The following is a 23,006-nucleotide window of genomic DNA, read 5'->3' on the forward strand; positions in this document are numbered from 1 at the left end:
TAAAAATATACTAGATCCTTGTTACTTTATTACAAACCAAAGGGTTTTATATATGTTTTTCTATTTTGCAAATTAGGTGGGGATGTAAAATGTTCAGCTGAAGAATGAGAAGGGGCAAAACATAGACAACATTCATGACAACATCTTGACAAAGATGAAAAGAGTGAAAATAGCGTTGTGTTCAAATTTGAAATCCGATAAACTATTGAAGCTTTCTAAACAGAGTAGAAGTAAACATAAGAATACTGGCAAGGTTTTGTTGAGCAAATTATATACAAAATTTAGTTTTTGCCAAGGCAATGACCAGTGTTCAGAGGATAATCCAAGAAGCTCTATGATATTTATATCATGGGATTTTCTTCTACTGCAGAAAAATATATCAAAATGAACATTTTAAGTTTTCTTTTAAATCCAACAAAAGACATAGTCATAGAACAATCATACATATTCTTGGAAAAGTACTTAAAGAAAAAAAGAGCAAACAAAATCTAGATATAACAACGTAATTTGAGGTGTAAGAGATACAATAATACCGCACATATGCTTGGAAAAGAGAATGGGTAGAAGATACTCAAAATAGTTGAAGATATTTTACACGTCTGTGCATGGTCTAAACTTGTGGTAAATAGTAAGGTATTGGGTGGGCCAAAAGTTTCGTTCGTTTTTTTCCATAAGATGGCTCTAGTAGCACTTAGTTGTCTTTAACTTCATTCAGTTTTTAGATTGTATATGAAAGCTGTCATATCAGCGTGCATTTTAAAAAAGACATCAAAATTGGTGAATTTTTGTGTAGCCATTTTAATATTGAAGATGGAAGAAAAAAGCAACATTTTCGGTGTATTATGCTTTATTATTTCAAGAAAAGTAAAAACGCAAGTGAAACGCAAGAAAAGATTTGTGCAGTGTATGGAGAAGGTGCTGTGACTGATCGAAGATGTCAAAAGTGTTTGCAAAGTTTCGTGCTGGAGATTTCTCGTTGGATGATGCTCCACGGTCGGGTAGACAAGTTGAAGTTGATAGCAATCAAATCGAGACATTAATTGAGAACAATCAACGTTATACCACGCGGGAGATAGCCGACATACTCAAAATATCCAAATCACCAAATCAAGCGTTGAAAATTATTTGCCCCAGCTTGGTTATGTTAATTGCTTTGATGTTTGGGTTCCACGTAAGTTGACTGTATTTCTGCATGTGATTCTCTGCTTAAACATAATGAAAATGTTCCGTTTTTAAAACAAATTGTGATGGGTGATGAAAAGTGGATACTGTACGATAATGTTGAACAGAAGAAATCATGGGGCAAGGGAAATGAACCACCACCAACCACACCAAACGCTGGTCTTCATCCAAAGAAGGTGATGCTGTGTATATGGTGGGATTTCAAGGGAGTTCTCTATTATGAGCTCCTTCTGGAAAACCAAACGATTAATGCCAATAAGTACTGCTCCCAGTTAGACCAGCTGAAAACAGCACTCGATGAAAAGCATCCAGAATTAGTCAATAGAAGACGCATAATCGGGCTTCCTTAGTGGCGCAGTGGTTGAGAGTCCACCTGCCGGTGCAGGGGACACGGGTTCGTGCCCCGGTCCGGGAAGATCCCACATGCCTTGGAGCGGCTGGGCCCGTGAGCCATGGACGCTGAGCCTGCGCGTCCGGAGCCTGTGCTCCGCAACGGGAGAGGCCACAACAGTGAGAGGCCCGCGGACCACAAAAAATAAATTAAAAAAAAAAGGAAACGCATAATCTTCCCTCAGGACAACACAAGACCGCATGTTTCTTTGATGACCAGGCAAAAACTGTTACAGTTTGGCTGGGAAGTTCTGATTCATCTGCCATATTCACCAGACCTTGCACCTTCGGATTTCCATTTATTTAGGTCTTTACAAAATTCTCTTAATGGAAAAAAATTCAATTCCCTGGAAGACTATAAAAGGCACCTGGAACAGTTCTTTGCTCAAAAAGATAAAAAGTTTTGGGAAGATGGTATTATGAAGTTGCCTGAAAAATGGCAGAAGGTAGTGGAACAAAAGGGTGACTATGTTGTTCAAAAAAGCTCATGGTGAAAATGAAAAATGTGTCTTTTATTTTTATTTAAAAACCTAAGGCACTTTTTGGCCAACCCAATAAAAATCTGTATTAATTCCTATACATTTAAAATGCTTTTCAGTGTGAACTAATATTGAAGTATATTAAAAGTATATTTACCTGCATAAGTTTGCCACCATTGTCAAAACAGCAATGAGAATGTCGAATTGATGCCTTTGTGCCATAGAATACTCGTTAGTGGATACTCTTCTAATGCTCTTTTAGAAATTGTTGATGTATTTATAAAGATCTAAATCCTGTAATGAAAAACAAAGATATATTTTAAAAATATACTTTAAAAATTTGTTTGGTCTGCACTAATGATATTTTAAACAAACTTAATGTTATAGGCAAAATGATGCATAAACAAAAATCAGTGTATAACAGTCCCTGAAATCATTGAAAAGATTATGAAATTCTTTGCAGAAAACAAATTGTTGACATTTATGAAAAATATTATTGATGCCAAATAAATTACACACTACCATTACTGACACCAGTTTCTCCAATTCAAGAAAAAGGATAAAGAAGACTCATTTTGAGTACAAACCTCATAATCAGCACATCTGTGATTCAAATATAATCTGAAAATCAATTTTTCCATGTCAAATGCAGTTTCTTCCTTATGAAAGGCTTATTATGTTGAAAGAATTAGATTTTATATGTTTAAAGTAGCATATATATTTACCAATAAAATTAACTGATGAACATAGTAAGAAATGTGCTATTGATGATACTTCTATTCTTGAAGAACTAAAATGCTTAAATTTTATAAAACCTAGTACAGCTTTCATTATCATCTTGTGATATATTTGGACACAAATTTGCTGGACATCTTTTAAAATATCTTTATAGCCCTTTTTCTATATTACCTTTGCCAGCAAAGGAAGAAGTTCCTCATAAAATATATTACAAATGACTTAAGATCCACCCTGTCACATTAATCAAATTTATTTTTTGATAGAAAACAAATATTGGAGCAAGTATGCATGGAAATTGTAATAAACACTTTCATTTCCATGAAAGCAAGGAGTATAACTCTTTCACAACAAATTATTATATCCTAGTGACCTTAACTTTTAAATAACTGTAATTAAAAATTCAAATTTGTTACATTATTTTCAAATTTTGATTTACAGTATTTGTACAGAATGACTTTATTTTTTGTCACTGTTATTATTAAAAATGAAGAAAAATACTTTCACTTCTTTCTTTGAGTTGAGGATGGTATGATTCTTTTCTAATTTGCCTAAAGACAGTCTGCTCCAAATACTCCCTTTTACATTTCAAGAGCCGTGTCTGGGGGTCTCAAATCATAGAATTTTATTTTAAGTCATAGTTAGGATTTAAGATGTGATGGAAGGAAAGTTTCCACCAGACAAAGAAGTGAAGGAGAAAGTGCTCTGCTTTTGTAAATGGGGCCAGAGGAAGGGTGACTATGATGAGAATTTTGCCTAAGACCACCATGGAAATAAGGAGAAAACAGAGTTTCTTTGAAGAAGCAGGAATATCTACATGGATAGGATATTAGATTTTTTAAATTTACTGACTATTTCCCAAACAACAACAACAAAACAACAACAACAAGCATCCAATAACCACTGTTTTAAAACTGAGATAGACTAAGATAGTTTTGGTGCTGAGTTGAAAGTCTGTTCACACTGCTTCCCCTCTTCCCACTATTGAGTGGGAATGAGGAATCTGTAGTAGAGATTAGATCTGTTTCTGGTAAAAACACAAACAACATATTTCAGCCATCTAAATTGTAGAGTGTAACTTTAAACTCATGCTACATTAACATTTATTTAACGTTTATTATGCTTTAAAAATGCTCTAAGTCTTTTATATCTGTTCAGTTATTGTTCATAAAAACTTATGAAGTAAGTTTAAAGAGATTAAGCAAGTGCCCAAATCATAGAAAATTACTTGCTCCACCAAAAATGTGTGCTCTTTGCACTTTATATTACCTCTTGATAACAAAAGTTTATTTTATAATTATTTCTGGAGAAAGAAAAGCAGATGGCAGTGGGGGGTGGTGCTGAAAGAGAAGTAAGCCCAGGCAGAGGGAGGGAGGGAGGGAGGGTGGGAAGGAAGGAAAGAGCGAAAGAAGAGAGGGAGGGAGGAAGGAGGGGAGGGAGGAAGGGTAGAAGGGAGGGAGAGAGGAAGGTGAGAGGGAAGGAAGGAATTGAGCCCACTCCTTGGGTTTAGAGGTATAAATATACATGAGAAAGATGTGAAGAGATTATAACTGCTCAAATTGTTGTCCTCTCACTTAAAGCAAATATCTGGAAAGGAAGAAAAAGGAGAAAACACCTCCAAAGGATGAAGAAATTGTAAGGGAATGATTGGATTCTAAAAGTAAGTTTTTACATTTCTTTTATTCTAGGATTAGATTCTGTTCTATGAAAGAACTTGTAGAAGGAATATTAGAGAGTAAGAATTTTTAAGAATTTTAAAGACTAGGAATTCCCTGGCAGTCCAGTGGTTAGGACTCAGTGCTTTCACTGCCAGGGCCCAGGTTTGATCCCTGCTGGGTGAACTAAGATCTCACAAGAGGCATGGCGTGGCCAAAAAAATTATGAAGACTAAGATAAATGCCAGAAAAGAATATTGGAAATTGTAATTTGAATTTTCACCATGGTAATATGGCTCTAGAGAAAATAGCATTATCAGATGGATATATAAAGAATTGATGGTATCTAAACAGTCATGATGAATAGCTTGATATTAAACCGGAGGGAGAATTTTAATGCAGGAACAATGAGTTTGCCTCTCAACACTGGCAGTGGCCTACATTTTATAGCACTGACCTATATGGAGAGAGATGTGCCATGTTTGAATTTGCAAATTACACAAAATTGAGAGGGACGGTAAAATATTGCATGGTAAAGAAAACTAGAGGCAAATTAATGTCAATATGTTGCTGTGATAAATATAAAAAGATATAAACCATTCTTCAGTTTATTTAAAGAAAACACAAAACTTTACAAGTATAAAATGAGGGATATGAGGCCTAGACCAGTGAGCTTTCAGATGACCTGAAGCTCAATATGAATTGTTATTGTCATGTGGCTGTTGGTAAATCTACTTTGAGCCTGGACTTTATTAAAAAGAGGCACATTATCTCAAAAAAGGAAGTACCATGGCTAGTTCCGTACACCATTCTTTCAAAGAGACACAGGAAAACAAGCAAAGGGTAGATTTGGAGAAAGTGACCAGTCCAGAGTCAGAGAGCATTGCAGGCCTTTAAGGAGCCAGGCTTCTTTCAAACTGCCTTCTATATTTAAAAGCCTGTGTGGTGAAAAGTCAGCACACTTACTCAGTAGGATCTCTAGTCCTGTGGAAATAGTGTTAATGAATAGAAATTGCAAAGTAACTCATTTTTACTTAATTTAAGGCAGTATATCTTACATCACAATTGCCTAAATGAGCTGCTTCAGGAGGTAGTAGGTTTCCTTTCACTGGAGGTCTTCAAATAGAAGTTTGATGACCAGTTGGGGGAATGTATTTAATATTGTTCATTGCTTTGTCACCGGTTCCCAAAACAATGTGTGCCACACATTAGCCACCAACAAATACTTATTGAATGAATGATTGAATAGAAGGAAGTTACTTATAACTAACATTTATGGAGCCCTCATGATTGGTCAGTGACAGCTAATTTTCCAAAACTTTATAGGAAGGGACAGTTATTTTTTTCATTTGGCAGATCAGAGAAGTGAAAGCTAGCAAAGGGAAAAACACTTGCTCAAGTCACCCAGAAGTGAGTGGAAGAGGCAGGATTTTGATTGTGCTGTATCAGTTTCCTGAGCCTGTTTCAAGTTTCAGAATGTGGTTGACCTAGATAATTTATAAGATTCCTTCATCAAACACTCCCTGATATATGCTGTTATTAATTAAACAAGGAGGCCAGGAGATGAGGTGGTTCTAATACCTTAGCAGCCTTTATAACAAAACCAAAACCTAAGCCTGTAAACACCTCAAGGTTGAGAAATCAAAACCTAAGTACAACCAATCACAAACAGCCAATTAAACTTTTGCAAATAAGGCAAAAGCTTAAGCTATAGCCAATCAAATAATTTCCTTGTTTTGCTTCTTCCTTTTCTTCGTAAAAGTGTCTCTCCTATTTCCTATCAATGGAGTGCTCTAACCACTTCCAGTTTGCTACTGCCTGATTGGAATTGATTTTTGCTCAAAAAAACTCTTAACATTTTTAATATACCTTAGTTTATCTTTTAACAATGCTGGTAGGAAGGACTTGAATTTATCAACTCTTACTACATTAGAACCAATTTATTGACAAAATTTGTTACCATTAAAATAGGTGGGTAGATATTTGGTCTCTGAGACAATTACATATATGTTATGGACATTATACTTAATTAGCAGGAAGAAGCACAGGAAAGTAGCCAGGCAGATTAATACAGTGTATAGGTTTGAGTAGCTGGAGGCCAGGATGGCTCTGGAGCTCTGTTGTATCTTGGATGCCTAGAAGAAGTGTATGGTGGTAGTGGAAGGTGGAGCTAATAACAGATTGCACTACTTTGCAATCTTGCTGGGTTTAAACTGTTAGTTACGTTTTGAGGATTAATGCAGAGTGTGAGCTCTTTGAGGCAGGTTTAACACCTTACTAATATTTACATCCTTTGAGCCTTACACTGTGACTTTCAAAAGTATTGCATGAAGGATATGGTCAGGACAGGATAAATGTGTGGTGATTGCCATTGTGCTTAGGGCAGCTGGAATGGTACTGGCTTTAATTTGTAACTCTTACTAGTAATGAGCCCTTGCTTGTTATGGTAACCCTAAAATTTACTAGTAGCTTATCTTTAAGATTTACCTCAAATTTTATTCTGGAAAGTATTACATGACCTACTTGTTTAAGTACCTTGGTTTGTTTGCTGTTTTTAAAATTATTTATCATTCTGTGTATCCATTTTATAACACCACTATGACAGATTGGAATGACCTCTTTAATTATCTGCATGTTCCCACTTCCCTCGCTCCCAACTCCGAACTCCTTGATGGTGTGGTAAACATGCTACTCATCTAGGGTTACCCTCAATGTCTAGCAAAATGCTTAACAAATAATTAATGCTGCCAAAGCGAAAATTGCACCCAGATAGGCAAGGAAGACTTTATTTGAAGCTACTGCAATAGAGGAGAGAGGCCAAAACTCAGTCTGATGTCAACCCTTCTGAGCCAAAGGATGGGAGAGTTTTTAAGAGCTGGGTGGAAAGATAAACTTTTTCCTCTCTTCATGACAGAGGGTAGTTTTACAGCTTGGCATAAGTTAGGCTTCTGCCTTCCCACAGAAACTGAGAAATAGGGTTCTATCTTGCTTGATGATTACATTTCAAAGGGATGGCTTGTAGGTCCTTGAGAAAGACATTCTTGGGTTGTAAAATTAGAAGGAGTCTTCTAAACAAATTACAACTCAAAGGGTTAGAGAAATAATTTATAATTGCAAGTTTTCTAAAGTAAATTCTCTTAAGTAAAGGGAGTTCAAGGGCATAGAGTCAAGAAGAAGCTTGTCTAAAGTCTAGTTGAGCTGAGGGGAACATTAAGGCCATTTTGGTCAGTGCTCACTCAGTAAGTTGTTGAATGAATGAACAAATGAATAAAGTTCATTCCTTAGAATCCTAATATTAAATGTGTCATCTTATTGAAAAAGTAATATTAAGAGTAATTAGAGCAAATTAAAATAATATTTAAAAGACTTCTTTTATCTCCTGTTGTTCATTTGATACTTCATTGTGTAAGTTCCATACCCCCCAAAATATATTACATGTTGAATATGCATAAGGTTTTAAAAAATTTTTTAAACTCCCCCATTTTTCAACTAGAGGCATCTTTATAAATCATTTCTTGCAGTGGAGCACATAATGATATATTAAATAACTTAAAAAATTTTTTTCAGAAACTGTTTTATTTTCAACATTTTTCTTCATTCTCAAATCAAAAACATTACATCAGACTCTGAAACATTATGTACAAACTTTCTCTGTGGTAGCTACAGCTATAAAATAGAAATAATGCTGCTTTCTCTTCCTACGTTGATGGGTTGTTTATAAGGAGCAAATGAGAATGCGAAAGCACTTTAGAACTGTAAAAATAATTGTAGAAATGCAAGGATAAAATGAATAATGAACATATAAAGTCGATTATGGAGATATTTTTATTTTCTTTAATAATAATTTCTAAAGATATGATATGAAGACTCAGGCTATCTCCTAGGACATGGAAAATAATATTTGGTAACCATTACCTTAAAATTATTGGTAAGTCTGAGTTAGTGATATGTTTATTGAATTTTTCACAATCAATACAGTTAAAAATGTTTCAAATATACTGATTAGTGGTCTCTCAAAACACTGTAATTTCTAGAAGCATAATTATCAGGGAGATAGTGTCAAATGCTTGTTAAGATTACAGACTTTATTACTTGGATCCTGGTAGTCTATTTTCAAATCCCAGGTCTGCTACATTTCAGGTCTATAATCTTGAAAAAGTTATATGAACTCTCTAAGCCTCTGGTTTGTCATTTGTGAAGTAGGAAAAATATCTACCTCCTTTGGTTGCTGTGAGGATCAAATGGGACGGAATATGTATGGCACTGACTGAGCACAGTGACTGACTCATAGGGAGGTCTCAAAACTTGTGAAAAACACACACACACAAACACACACACACATACACACACACTCTTATACATAATTAGACCTAAAGCACGTATATATAATCCTAACCTGTACAGATTAACTTTCGGTTATATGTCTTTGGAATTTCCAGTGGTTTTGAAACAGTTCATTTTTAAAAATTTAAATACCAGTGTTTATAAATCTTTATCACACAATCATTTGACGTATGTTTTCTGTTTCTGCAGAAATTTTGATGGTGCAGAAATTTTAGCAAGCCTCATATAATATATCATTAATTTTAAATTACTCTTGAAATAAAGATATTTACCAGACCATATTTGGAAAATGTATCAGAGGTACTGAAGTACAGAAGCAATAATACTGGTTGGAGTTTTTGAGATACAGGCTTTTCATTTACCATCTGCCTTTGAGGAAGTCACTCATTTTCTAGAATCCCAGTTTACTGATCTGTAACCACTTAGATAATTAAAACCACCTGAAAGGATTATTGTAAAGATCAAAGAGTTAATACATTTAAAAACACTTTATAAAATTTAAGAATTTGTTTAAGCCATCCCTCAGAAAAATGATGAACCCTCCTCAAAATTTGGTTTGGATGTCAAGACTGATGTTACTACGTACACACTAAGAGGGTATAAGAAGGTTTATGACTCACTTAAATGAGGTTTTCTGGGCAGAACAAGACAGACTCCCAAGATGGTTAAAAAATGGCTTGAGAACGCAGGGAAAGGAGACTAGTAAGGGGTTTTTATGGTGATTAGGCAATGGAGCCAGGGTGAGGGTCCCACGGTGCCAAATGTGGGAGTGCCTGGGATTATTTCTTATCAGCTTGTCCAGATGGGGGGCAGAAGGGGTGGGCCTTAAAAAGCTGTCAGCGACCACACATCAAAAGTAGAGACAAACTATTTGTTTAGCCAGTGCAGAATTATGAACTTTATTATTAAACTGTCAGCGCTGGTACTGTGGTGCTGTTTGCTGCTCCACAGCCACTTCCTTTCTTCCTCTTTGTTGAGAACTGATCTGCCGCAATAGAGGCTGAAAATGAAACCTGGCCAATGGGACCTGAGAGGAAGTCTGCTGGAGGGCTATTAGGAATGATTTTACTGTCTAATAAAAAGAGTTGCATAGGAGTCAAAATATCATCAGGATATTTTGTAATTCAAATTCACAATTGAATAAATTAATAAAATTTAGATTTATTCAAGAACATTGCAGCATGAATCCAGAAAATCCAATGTGTTCCAAAAAGTCTAACCTGAGCAACTTAAGAGAAAGATAAGTAAACGAAGGCAAATATGATGTTTCTTTGTGGTATCAACTCATTTTAATAACAGTAGCTACCTCCTGGGAATCAGACGATCTCATTGTTAGTAATAAAGTACTTTGATTGATAAAAGCACAATGAATTTCCGGTCACTTAATAAATATAAGTAGACTAGATACAAATTTTCAAAGTATGGAATCTGTGTGTGAAGCATTCTTGGCTGTGATCAGTTTAGATAGATTGATTTAAAGTATGACTCCTTTCTTTGAGAATCAGTACTTTAAAAGGGGATTGTAGTAGACAGAATAAAATGGCTCCGTAAAGATGCCAAACCAAAAGTCCAGAACCTGTGACCATGTTACATTACACTACATCACTTTGCAGTCAGTGAGGGAAAGAGAGTTTTAGGTACGAAGTCCTGCATTCTTCAAACACTATCACAAATTTGGCGGTCTAATTTCATCCTCATAATCTTAACCCTGACGTCACGGACAAACATAACTGTATTTAACTGACTTTATGGGTTTTGTCCCCCTGCCAGTCTTAGTGAGGTGGTATCATGAAGATATAACTTTTGAATATCTATCTGACAGTTTTCCAACCAAAATTATTTATGTAAATAAAACAGCCTGTGTTCTCATGGAATTATTTAAATGTATTGAGGAGAAAGGTATTATTTTCTTCCTCAATTGAAGCCCAGGAAGGTAAAGAATTTGTAGATCCTTCTTTGTTTTTAAATCCTAACATCAGCTTTTATATATTTTTAAATGTTAATTATTGGAAACAGACAAGCTGTGAATAAAAAGCTTCAACTGTTTTTTTTTTATTTAAAAATTTCCAAATATCTTTTCTACTTCAGAACCTCTTTTTTTAATTCCACCTTCTCCATTTTCCCTTTTTCTGTGTGACATTTGAGGGAGAAATGTTGAAAGCTAAAATGCTGTTTTGCTTCTTGGTAGTTGTAGCTTCTACTGGGAATCCTTTGACAATACAATTATGTAATGATAATAAAAATGATAATGCATCATCATATACCTTAGATGGTGTTTCTGATTTCTCCATCCAGTCATCTTGTTAAAGGGCCCTCAATCCAGAAACTATAAGAAAACATAAGTCAAGAAATCCATTTTTTTTCCCTTCTGTTTCTTAATTCTCCATTTCTTAAATTACATGGCAACATTTCTGTGTTAAATGTTTGGAAAATTGTATACTTGTTTTTGCATGAATAAATAGGAAATGAGGCTGGCTCAGTTTTTCCTGAGGAATGGTCCCTGTCTTAGAGTCCCTTTCTAAGTATATATTGATCATTTTATAGTTATACAGGCAGCCATGCATAGCTGAAACATGATCGTATTAAAGTTGTTTCTTAGATATACAGTTTTGGCTGGTAAATTGCAATTCTGAAACCATATCTGTAAGTTACAGTATCTGTCTTAGAATAGCATAAAACCTGACATTTTATTTTATCAGTTGGGTTACTTGTCCCTTGCCTTATAACCCTTATCATTAACAATGAGGTGAAGAAATAAGCAACTGATTTTCCCTACAAAACCCATAAATCTCATGTGCTTAGTTATCCCAGATATATTCTGAGAGAATTTATGCCAAAATGATAAACTTGGAAAATCCACGTTATGTCAAAAAATATTCGTAAAGGAATATTCCTTGTGAACTTTAAACTACTGTAACTGTTAATTGCCATGACTCCTATGTATGAATCAAAGTGTCAGCACTATATTGGTATCTTTACATTCAGAAGATGTTATATACTTCTAGAAGTCATATTTCCTAGTCCTCACCTAGGAAATATGAGTCAAAATATATTTTGACTCCATTGCATACCATAAGAAACCATTTTTGATGTATCTGGATAATATACACCATTGTGGGTGGTGGGATATGACTCCAGGTAGCTCATTTAATAATAATCATAGCATATCTAAATTGTGCAGTTGGCTTGAGATAAGCATGTTGATACATAACATCTATTTTAAGAGACCAGTAAAATATGGGTAAACAGAGACCTTCTGTAACTATTGAAGAACATTATTATATTCCTGGGAGTAAAAACTGACTCACAGACACAGAATATGTAATTTGGAAAAGAGTGTTACAGTTCTAATCCAATAAATCAATCCAGTTAAGTTCCACTGTAGCACTTATTCATTCACTTATTCATCTCTGTCTTATAGCAGAGTTCGTCTTTTTCTTTTTTTTTTTTTTTTTTTTGGCAGTACGCTGGCCTCTCACCGCCGTGGCCTCTCCTGCTGCGGAGCACAGGCTCCGGACGCGCAGGCTCAGCGGCCATGGCTCACGGGCCCAGCCGCTCCGCAGCATGTGCGATCTTCCCGGACCGGGGCACGAACTCGTGTCCCCTGCATCAGCAGGCAGACCCTCAACCACTGTGCCACCAGGGAAGCCCCCAGAGTTAGTCATTTTATATGTCTCTCTCTTCTACTAGACTACCACTAATTGAAGGGTATGTCATATGTATTTAAAAGCAAAGAACAGGTATTCAGTATATGATTATGGAATTAAATTGCTTAATGTAGGAGAGAAGAGATAGACTAAATTCAATTTGTGGTACTTGCCATTGATGCTTTATGTGCAAAAGACCACTGAAAGAAATTGGAGATTATTACACGTAGTACCAAGCACCTCACTTATTAGTAAGTCTCTTCTCTTACAATGTCAACTACATAGAATCCAGATGCCTTGGACATATGCTCTTCTGTCAAGCATCTCTTTAGGGAAATGGGCCCACTTTATCCTTGGTCTATGTGTTTAATGTAGGGTTGATCTCACCTGCTATGTCTAGGTATGAGAATACCCTGTACAAGGTCTGTGTAATCACAACACCTCAGAGACAGGTTCAGGAGTTCATGACTCAAGCAAAGTTGGTAAGAGACCTACTCAGAGGATTTTGTTAGAACTGTTAGAAAATAACATCCCTTTATTTCCTGGAATTATTACCTTTCCAAAAATTTAAGCCTAGAGCTGCCAGGAATCATCCTCACCATCTCATAGAAAGAATTTAGCCCATAAATAAGCCAACATGGGAAAAGTAGAGTAGAGCGATAGAAAGAGATGCTCAGATGACTTGTTTAGATCATCCACTGAGTTCAGCAGCCCCTCTAGCCAGTTGTACCCAGAACTTTAGATTTATGATATTTGGAAACATAAGAAACCTAACCAATATTATAAATAGGAAATGGGCTTGTACTTTCCAAGTAGCAGACCTTAAAATGTGGAATGTGGTGAATAGAGATAGATTGAATGGCAATGGAGATTTCCCTCCCAAGGCTGCAATGTTGGCATATTTTTATATACATAATCGAAGTAGTCATCAAACTGCTACCTATTTTAGATAAAATGTCTTTAAAGGTCTATATTTTAGGTCCCTAAAAATTGTCAGACTGTGAATAGCTTCCTGTAAATGTGACTTGGTGAAATAGACATCACTCACAGGTGTTAGTCATCGAGCTAGAGGCAATAATTAGATAAAATCTTGGGTTAGTTCCCTTTGTAGATAGAGTGTTTTGTACTTTTAATTCAAGTTGGAATAGTAGAGTTATGTTGAAACTAGAATTTTGAAATTCTGTGGGAAGAGAAGTGTGCATTCACAAACAAAGTTTGGAATGTAGTGGACACAGTGACCACAATAACTATGTGAAGCCACGTTTCCACCATTTTCAAACCATGGGGCTTAAGGTAACCTGACTCACCCTGTGAGTTCAGGAAAAAGCATGAGGCACAGTCCTGACTATCAGAGTAAGATGGAGGTTAATTCAAGGATAGGAATACAACCAAACCAGGCCAACCAGTGCCCACCTCAAAACATTTGCAGCATAAGAGCACTCTTCTTTTACATTTTATTTTATTTATTTTTTATACAGCAGGTTCTTATTAGTTAACTGTTTTATACATATTAGTGTATACATGTCAATCCCAATCTCCCAGTTCATCCCACCACCACCACCACCTCCTCTCCCCTATCCCCCTTGCTGTCCATATGTTTGTTCTCTACATCTGTTGTCTCTATTTCTGCCTTGCAAACTGGTGTATCTGTACCATTTTTCTAGATTCCACATATATGTTTTAATATGTGATATCTGTTTTTCTCTTTCCGACTTACTTCACTCTGTATGACAGTCTCTAGGTCCATCCACACATCTACAGATGACCCAATTTTGTTCCTTTTTATGGCTGAATAATATTCCATTGTATATATGTACCAGTACTTCTTTATCCATTCGTCTGTCAATGGGCATTTAGGTTGCTTCCATGACCTGGCTATTGTAAATAGTGATGCAGTGAACATTGGGGTGCATGTGTCCTTTTGAATTATGGTTTTCTCTGGGTATATGCCCAGTAGTAGAATTGCTGGGTCATATGGTAATTCTATTTTTAGTTTTTTAAGGAACCTCCATACTGTTCTCCACAGTGGCTGTATCAATTTACATTCCCACCAACAGTGCAAGAGGGTTCCCTTTTCTCCACACCCTCCCCAGCATTTGTTGTTTCTAGATTTTCTGATGATGCCCATTCTAACTGGTGTGAGGTGATACCACATTGTAGTTTTGATTTGCATTGCTCTAATAATTAGTGATGTTGAGCAGCTTTTCATGTGCCTCTTGGCTATCTTATGTCTTCTTTGGACAGATGTCTGTATAGGTCTTCTGCGCATTTTTTGATTGGGTTGTTGTTTTTTTTTTAATATTGAGCTGCATGAGCTGTTTATATATTTTGGAGATTAACCCTTTCACCACTGATTAATTTGTAAACATTTTCTCCCATTCTGAGAGTTGTCTTTTCATCTTGTTTATAATTTGCTTTGCAAAAGCTTTTAAGTTTCATTAGGTCCCATTTCTTTATTATTGTTTTTATTTCCGTTAATCTAGGAAGTGGGTCAAAAAAGATCTTGCTATGATTTATGTCAAAGAGTGTTCTTCCTGTATTTACCTCTAAGAGTTTTATAGTGTCCGGTCTTAGATTTAGGTCCTGAATCCATTTTAAGTTTATTTTTGTGTATGGTGTTATGGAGTGTTCTAATTTCATTCTATTACATGTAACTGTCAGGTTTTCCCAGCACCACTTACTGAAGAGACTTTCTTTTCTCTATTGTATATCCTTGCCTCCTTTGTCATAGATTAGTTGATCATAGGTGTGTGGGTTTATCTCTGGGCTTTCTATCCTGTTCCATTGATCTATATTTCTGATTTTGTTCCAGTACCATATTGTCTTGATTACTGTAGCTTTGTAGCATAGTCTGAAGTCAGGGATTCTGATTCCTCCAGCTCTGTTTTTTTCCCTCAAGGTTGCTTTGGCTATTTGGGGTCTTTTGTGTCTCCATACAAATTTTAAGATTTTTTTGTTCTAGTTCTGTAAAAAAATGCCATTGGTAGTTTGATAGGCATTGCATTGAATCTGTAGATTGCATTGGGTAGTGTAGTCATTTTCAAAATATTGATTCTTCCAATCCAAGAATATGGTATATCTCTCCATCTGTTTGTGTCATCTTTGATTTCTTTCAAGAGTGGCTTATAGTTTTCTGAGTACAGGTCTTTTACCTCCTCAGGTAGGTTTATTCCTAGGTATTTTATTCTTTTTGTTGCAGTGGTGAATGGGGTTGATTCCTTCATTTCTCTTTCTGATCTTTTGTTGTTAGTGTATAGGAATGCAAGAGATTTCTGTGCATTAACTTTGTATCCTGGTACTTTACCAAATTTATTGATTAGCTCTAGTAGTTTTCTGGTGGCATCTTTATGATTCTCTATGTATAGTATCATATCATCTGCAAACAGTGACAGTTTTACTTCTTCTTTTCTGATTTGGATTCCTTTTATTTCTTTTTCTTCTCTGAATGCTGTGGCTAGGACTTCCAAACCTATGTTGAATAAAGGTGGTGAGAGTGGACATCCTTGTCTTGTTCCTCATCTTAGAGGAAATGCTTTCAGTTTTTCACCATTGAGAATGATGTTTGCTTGGGTTTGTCGTATATGACCTTTATTATGTTAAGGTAGGTTCCCTCTATGTCCACTTTCTGGAGAGTTTTTATCATAATTGGGTGTTGAATTTTGTCAAAAGCTTTTTCTACATCTATTGAGATGATCATATAGTTTTTATTCTTCAGTTTGTTAATATGGTGTATCACGTTGATTGATTTGCGTATGTTGAAGAATCCTTGCATCCCTGGGATAAATCCCACTTGATCATGGTGTATGATCCTTTTAATGTGTTGTTGGATTCTGTTTGCTACTATTTTGTTGAGGATTTTTGCATCTATATTCATCAGTGATATTGGTCTGTAATTTTTTTTTTTTGTAGTATCTCTGTCTGGTTTTGGTATCAGGGTGATGGTGGCCTCATAGAATGAGGTTGGGAATCTTCCTTCCTCTGCAGTTTTTTGGAGGAGTTTGAGAAGGATGGGTGTTAGCTCTTCTCTAAATGTTTGATAGAATTTACCTGTGAAGCCATCTGGTCCTGGTCTTCTGTTTGTTGGTCACAGTTTCAATTTCATTACTTGTGATTGGTCTGTTCATATTTTCTATTTCTTTCTGGTTCAGTCTTGGAAGGTTATACCTTTTTAAGTGTTTGTCCATTTCTTCCAGGTTGTCCATTTTATTGGCATAGTGTTGCTTGTAGTCTTCTCTTATGATGCTTTGTATTTCTGTGGTGTCCGTTGTAACTTCTCCTTTTTCATTTCTGATTTTATTGATTTGAGTCCTCTCCCTCTTTTTCTTGTTGAGTCTGGCTAAAGGTTTATCAATCTTGTTTATCTTCTCAAAGAAACAGCTTTTGGTTTTATTGATCTTTGCTATTGTTTTGTTTGTTTCTATTTCATTTTTTTCTGATCTGATCTTTATGATTTCTTTCCTTCTGCTAACTTTAGGTTTTTGCTTGTTCTTCTTTCTCTTCTTCCTTTAGGTGTAAGGTTAGATTGTTTATTTGAGATTTTTCTTGTTTCTTGAGGTAGGATTGTATTGCTTTAAACTTCCCTCTTAGAACTAACTGCTTTTGCTGCATCCCATAGGTTTTGGGTCATCGTATTTTCATTGTCATTTGTCTTTAGATATTTTTTGATTTCCTCTTTGTTTTCTTCAGTGACCGCTTGGTTAGTTTGTAAAGTATTGTTTAGCCTCCATGTGTTTGTGTTTTGTACGTTTTTTTTTTCCCTGTAATTGATTTCTAATCTCATAGCTTGTGGTCGGAAAAATGCTTGAAATGATTTCAATTTTGTTAAATTTACTGAGGCTTGATTTGTGACCCACGATGTGACCTATCCTGGAGAATGTTCCATGTGCAATTGAGAAGAAAGTGTAATCTGCTATTTTTGGGTGGATGTCCTATAAATATCAATTAAATCTATCTGGTCTGTTGTGTCATTTAAAGCTTGTGTTTCCTTAATAATTTTCTGTCTGGATGCTCTGTCCATTGGTGTAAGTGATGTGTTAAAGTCCCCTACTGTTATTGTGTTACTGTTGATTTCCTCTTTTATAGCTGTTAATATTTGCCTTATGTATTGAGGATCTCCCATGTTGGGTGCATATATATTTATAATTGTTATATCTTCTTGTTGGTTTGATCCCTTGATCATTATATAATGTCTGTCCTTGTAACCTTCTTTATTTTAAAGTCTATTTTATCTGATATGAGTATTGCTACTCCAGCTTTCTTTTGATTTCCATTTGCATGGAAATGCATCTTTTTCCATCCTCTCACTTTCAGTCTGTATGTGTCCCCAAGTCTGAAGTGGTTCTCTTGTAGACAGCATACATATGGGACTTGTTTTTGTATCCATTCAGCAATCCTGTGTCTTTTGGTTGCAGCACTTATTCCATTCATGTTTAAGGTAATTATCAATATGTATGTTCCCATTACCATTTTCTTAATTTTGGGGGGGTTTGTTTCTGTAGGTCCTTTTCTTCTCTTGTGTTTCCCACTCAGAGAAGTTCCTTTAGCATTTGTTGTAAAGCTGGTTTGGTAGTGCTGAATTCTCTTAGTTTTTACTTGTCTGTAAGGCTTTTGATTTCTCCATCAAATCTGAATGAGATCCTTGCCGGGTAGAGTAATCTTGGGTGTAGGTTCTTCCCTTTCATCACTTTAAATATATCGTGCCACTCCCTTCTGGCTTGTAGAGTTTCTGCTGAGAAATCAGCGGTTAACCTTATGGGAGTTCCCTTGTAATGTTATTTGTCATTTTTCCCTTGTTGCTTTCAATAATTTTTCTTTGTCTTCAATTTTGTCAGTTTGATTACTATGTGTCTCGGTGTATTTCTCCTTGGGTTTATCCTACCTGGAGCACTCTGCACTTCTGGGACTTGGGTGGCTATTTCCTTTTCCATGTTAGGGAAATTTTCAACTATAATCTCTTCAAATATTTTCTCGGGTCTTTTCCCTCTCTTTTCTCCTTCTGGGACCCCTATAATGCAAATTTTGTTGAGTTTAATGCTGTCCTAGAGGTGTCTTAGGCTGTCTTCACTTCTTTTCATTCTTTTTTCTTTATTCTGTTCCATTGCAGTGAATTCCACCATTCTGTCTTCCAGGTCACTTATCCGTTCTTCTGCCTCAGTTACTCTGCTATTGATTCCTTGTAGTGTATTTTTCATTTCCGTTACCATACTTTTCATCTCTGTTTGTTTGTTCTTTAATTCTTCTATGTGGTTGTTCTTCAATTCTTCTAGGTCTTTGTTAAACATTTCTTGCATCTTCTTGATCTTTGCCTGCATTCTTTTTCCAAGGTCCTGGATCATGTTCACTATCATTATTCTGAATTCTTTTTCTGGAAGGTTGCTTATCTATAATTCATTTAGTTGTTTTTTTGGGGATTTTATCTTTTTCCTTCATCTGGGACATATTCCTCTGTCTTTTCATTTTGTCTGTCTTTTTGTGAATGTAGTTTTTGTTCCACAGGCTGCAGGTGTATGAGGCTATCTAAGAGGCTTGTGCAAGCTTCCTGATGGGAGGGACTGGCAGTGGGTAGTGCTAGGTGTTGGTTGTTGCTCTGGTGGGCAGAGCTCAGTAAAACTTTAATCCTCTTGTCTGCTGATGGGTGGGGCTAGGTTCCCTCCCTGTTGGTTGTTTGCCGTGAGTCGACCCAGCACTGGCACTTACCTGGCTCTTTGCTGGGGCCAATGGCATAGTCTGGGAGGGCTCACACCAAGGAATACTTCCCAGAACTTCTGCTAGTGTTCTTGTCCTTGCGGTGAGCCATAGTTACCCCCTGCCTCTGCAGGAGACCCTCCAACACTAGCAGGTATGTCTGGTTCAGTCTCCCATGGGATCACCGCTCCTTCCCCTGGGTCCTGATGCACACACTACTTTGTGTGTGCCCTCCAAGCGTGGAGTCTCTGCTTATCCCAGTCCTGTCAAAGTCCCGCAATCAAATCATGCCAGCCTTCAAAGTCTGATTCTCTGGGGATTCCTCCTCTTGTTGCCAGACCCCCATGTTGGGAAGCTTGGTGTGGGACTCAGAACCTTCACTCCAGTGGATGGACCTCTGTGGTATAAGTGTTCTCCAGTTTGTGAGTCACTAACCCAACGGCCATGGGATTTGATTTTATTGTGCTTGTGTCCGTCCTACCATCTCATTGCAGCTTCTCCCCTTTCCTTGGATGTGGGGAATCTTTTTTGGTGCATTCCAGTGTCCTCCCATCAATGATTGTTCAGGAGTGAGAAGAGCACTCTTTTTTATCCTGCTGTTAGCTAAGCTGCTGGTGACTACTTTTACAAATATGAAGAAAGCCTATTTGAAAGTGAAAACAAAACAAGAAATCAGAGCTGAAAATGGAAAAAACATGATGGTGAAAGAGAGAGAGGAAAGAAGAAAATAAAGGAAGGACGGGAGGAAGGGAGGAAAGGATGAAGGAAGGGAGGGAGGGAGGACAAAGAGGAAACCTGGCAGTATTCTTGAATCCAGTTTTTATTGAGGCTAGACATATTTCTGGTATTCTCTACAATGTGAGTCAATAAATTGTCTTTGGCCTAGTCAAATTTGAGTCAAAAATAAAATTGAGTTGTATTTCTGTTATTTGCAACCAAGAGAGTAGTTACAAAGATCACATTTTAAGAGACAGATTTCCAAGTAGATAAAAGAAATATCAAAAGGTTCAACTTTAGAAGCTCATGTGTTTCTCTCATGTGAAAAAAACCTTAGACCTTAATCCACAGCCAATACGACAGTATAATTTTGCAAGCAATTCCAACAAATTTGGTTTTTTGAGTTTTCAGCTTTAAGTAGATAAAATCCAGCTGATTTGTTATAGGGAAAATGCTATGGACAGGCATATTAATGACAGTAAGTTATAACTGACTGCATGATATAAAAGGAAAGATATAAAATCTGTGAAGATTTTATACAAATACTAGAAAAATCTATAGTTATATAAGGACAACTAAAATATGAATAAAGTCCTTACGATGAGTGCCATTTATTGAGACATAATCAGTTAATTTTATTGTTACCTCATTTAGTTCTCATAACCATTCTGTGAGGTAGGTGTGATTTTGTTTCCTGTTCTCCAAATTGGAAGCTGACTCTCACAGAGGTGGCCTTAATCATCATATATTGCTGGGGAATTAGTTAGGGTAATACAGGTGAAGCTCTAGTAACAAATACATCTCAACATTTCTGTGGCTTAACCCTATAAGTCCTTGCAGGACATTTGGTCCTCTCCAAAACATCCATAAGACATTTGGTTTATGCCAAAACTTCCTTGATATTTCATCGTATCCAAAACCATTTGGCATGGACCAAATATGCTCATGTATGTTTTGGATGGGACCAAATTTTTACACCTTTTGGCATGAACCAAATGTCTTATGTACATTTTGGACAGGACCAAATGATTACTAACCCTGTAAGTGTATTTCTTGCGTAACAGTTTTGAGCAGATAATAAGGTCTGCAGAGTAGCTCTCCTCTCTGCTATCCTCGGTACTTGACTTTGAACATCCCAGTCACAGAAAATAGAGAGACCATGGAGGAGCCTGTGAGGGAGGAATTTATGGACCAGATCTTGAAGTGGCACATACCATTTCCATGATATTCCATGCACAGAACTTACTGCAAGGGAGGCTGCTTTATGTTGCCTAGCTGTGGACTCAAAAAAGAACGAACCATTTTTAATGGATAGCTAGAGGTATTGCCTTCCTTGTTTACTTTAAAATTTTTAGTTAATGTAGTGTTAATAAAATTACAGAGAAAAGTGCACTGGAAAAAGAAGAAAACAACCATAAAAAATTTAAAAATAAATCCCTTTTAAGACACTAGAAACTAGAACAAGTTCCTGTATGGATAATTGTCAAAAGTAAAGATAGGGTAAAACTGAAAATTCCCAAAGGAAAAATTATTATTAAGTTGCTTATGTTTTCACATTTCAGAAGATCAATAAAGTTTTAGAAGGAGCATGGGATTTGAAATCAGAGAGAACTGGGTTTAAATTCTAGCTTGAACATTAACTAACCATTTGATATTGGATAGCTATCATCTCTGAGCTTCTTTTTCTTTGGTGGAAAATGGGTAGAATACATACCAAATAAAATTCTTATAAAGACTGAAGTTGATATAAATAAAGGATCACTATGTGTTAATTGCTACTCTTAACATCGTTGTGTAAAAAAAAAGTAAGTAGCTAGTTCATTTTAATTGTATTTCCCTGTTTAAAATGCTCAGCTGTGGATTTTTATATTTCCCCTGTAGTACAGGATTTACCCTGAGCTGGGATTTGGGGGGAGGGAGTGATGTGGTGAACAAGTAGTTTTAGATGGAAAAAGCAAAGGACTGTAGGGGCAGAGAATGAGGTGGGTCAGGGGTGTGTTTTGTCCTCTAAAGCCACATAAAATTCATGTGACTACTCTTTAAATTTCTGTGGTGGACTAAATTATTTGTTGTATTTTTAGATTCACTGCATTAAGTGGCTTGAAAGCTTGGTTTTCTCACTTTCTTGGAATCCAGTCTCATATAGTGTTTATGGGAGTATTTATTTGTCCATCAGGATTTCAGCAAGAGTATATACTGTGAGAATAAAAGCTAATTAGAATAAAACAAACTGTCACTAACTCCCCAACAATAATAAAAATTAAGCTTAACTATGGACCTCGGCTGTCCTTGAAGATTTAATTTGCTTTTTCTAATTCTTTTTAGTTACCTTATTTTTGGTATCTGCATTACTAATTGTGAAATACTGAAGTAATGCTTTGAGGTATAAATCTTTATAGTTTCATTATCTCTAGCATAGAGCATAATGCCTTATATGAAGCAGATTTTGCATGTACTTATGTATGTATGTATGTGTATTCAGTGTTTAATGTACTCAGCCTATATCTCAGAAAATGTGAGACTGAAGAAATGCAAACACAGTATGTGGTTAATTGGTTGCTTTTAAAAATAATGTTATCATTTACTTTCATTGTTATCTTTTAGCACATTAAACTCCCTTGACCAGAAGTGTTCTTTCTTACTTTCTAGTTGGTAACCAGGCATTCATCCATTCATTCATTTATTTATTCATAATTAATTCATTTATTCATTTATTTAGCATAGAACCCTTTTCTCCTCACCATTTTCTCTTCAATGACTCTTATTTATCTTTCAAGTCTCAGAGTATAGGTTTCTCCTTCTGGAAAACCTTCCCTTATCCTAAATTCAGCAGAAATATTCTTTTTTTTTTTAACATCTTTATTGGAGTATAATTGCTTTACAATGGTGTGTTAGTTTCTGCTTTATAACAAAGTGAATCAGCTATACATACACATCTATCCCCATATCACCTCCCTCTTGTGTCTCCCTCCCACCCTCCCTATCCCACCCCTCTAGGTGGTCACAAAGCACCAAGCTGATCTCCCTGTGCCATGCAGCTGCTTCCCACTAGCTATCTATTTTACATTTGGTAGTATATATATGTCAGTGCCACTCTCTCACTTTGTCCCAGCTTACCCTTCCCCCTCCCCGTGTCCTCAAGTCCATTATCTACGTTTGTGTCTTTATTTCTG

The 23,006-nt window shown here is 36.1% G+C and overlaps 1 long non-coding RNA gene across 1 annotated transcript in view; it reads left to right on the top strand.

The window, feature by feature from the left end:
• LOC109548806 (uncharacterized) overlaps positions 1-23,006 on the top strand; it is a 263,053-nt gene that overhangs the window by 5,496 nt on the left and 234,551 nt on the right. The window contains exon 3 of the long non-coding RNA XR_002174944.2: positions 4,367-4,446. This is a non-coding gene — a long non-coding RNA (uncharacterized lncRNA). The remainder of the gene's footprint in view (positions 1-4,366; positions 4,447-23,006) is intronic.

Source organism: Tursiops truncatus, chromosome 5, assembly GCF_011762595.2.
Source record: "Tursiops truncatus isolate mTurTru1 chromosome 5, mTurTru1.mat.Y, whole genome shotgun sequence".
Taxonomy (NCBI): Eukaryota; Metazoa; Chordata; class Mammalia; order Artiodactyla; family Delphinidae; genus Tursiops; species Tursiops truncatus.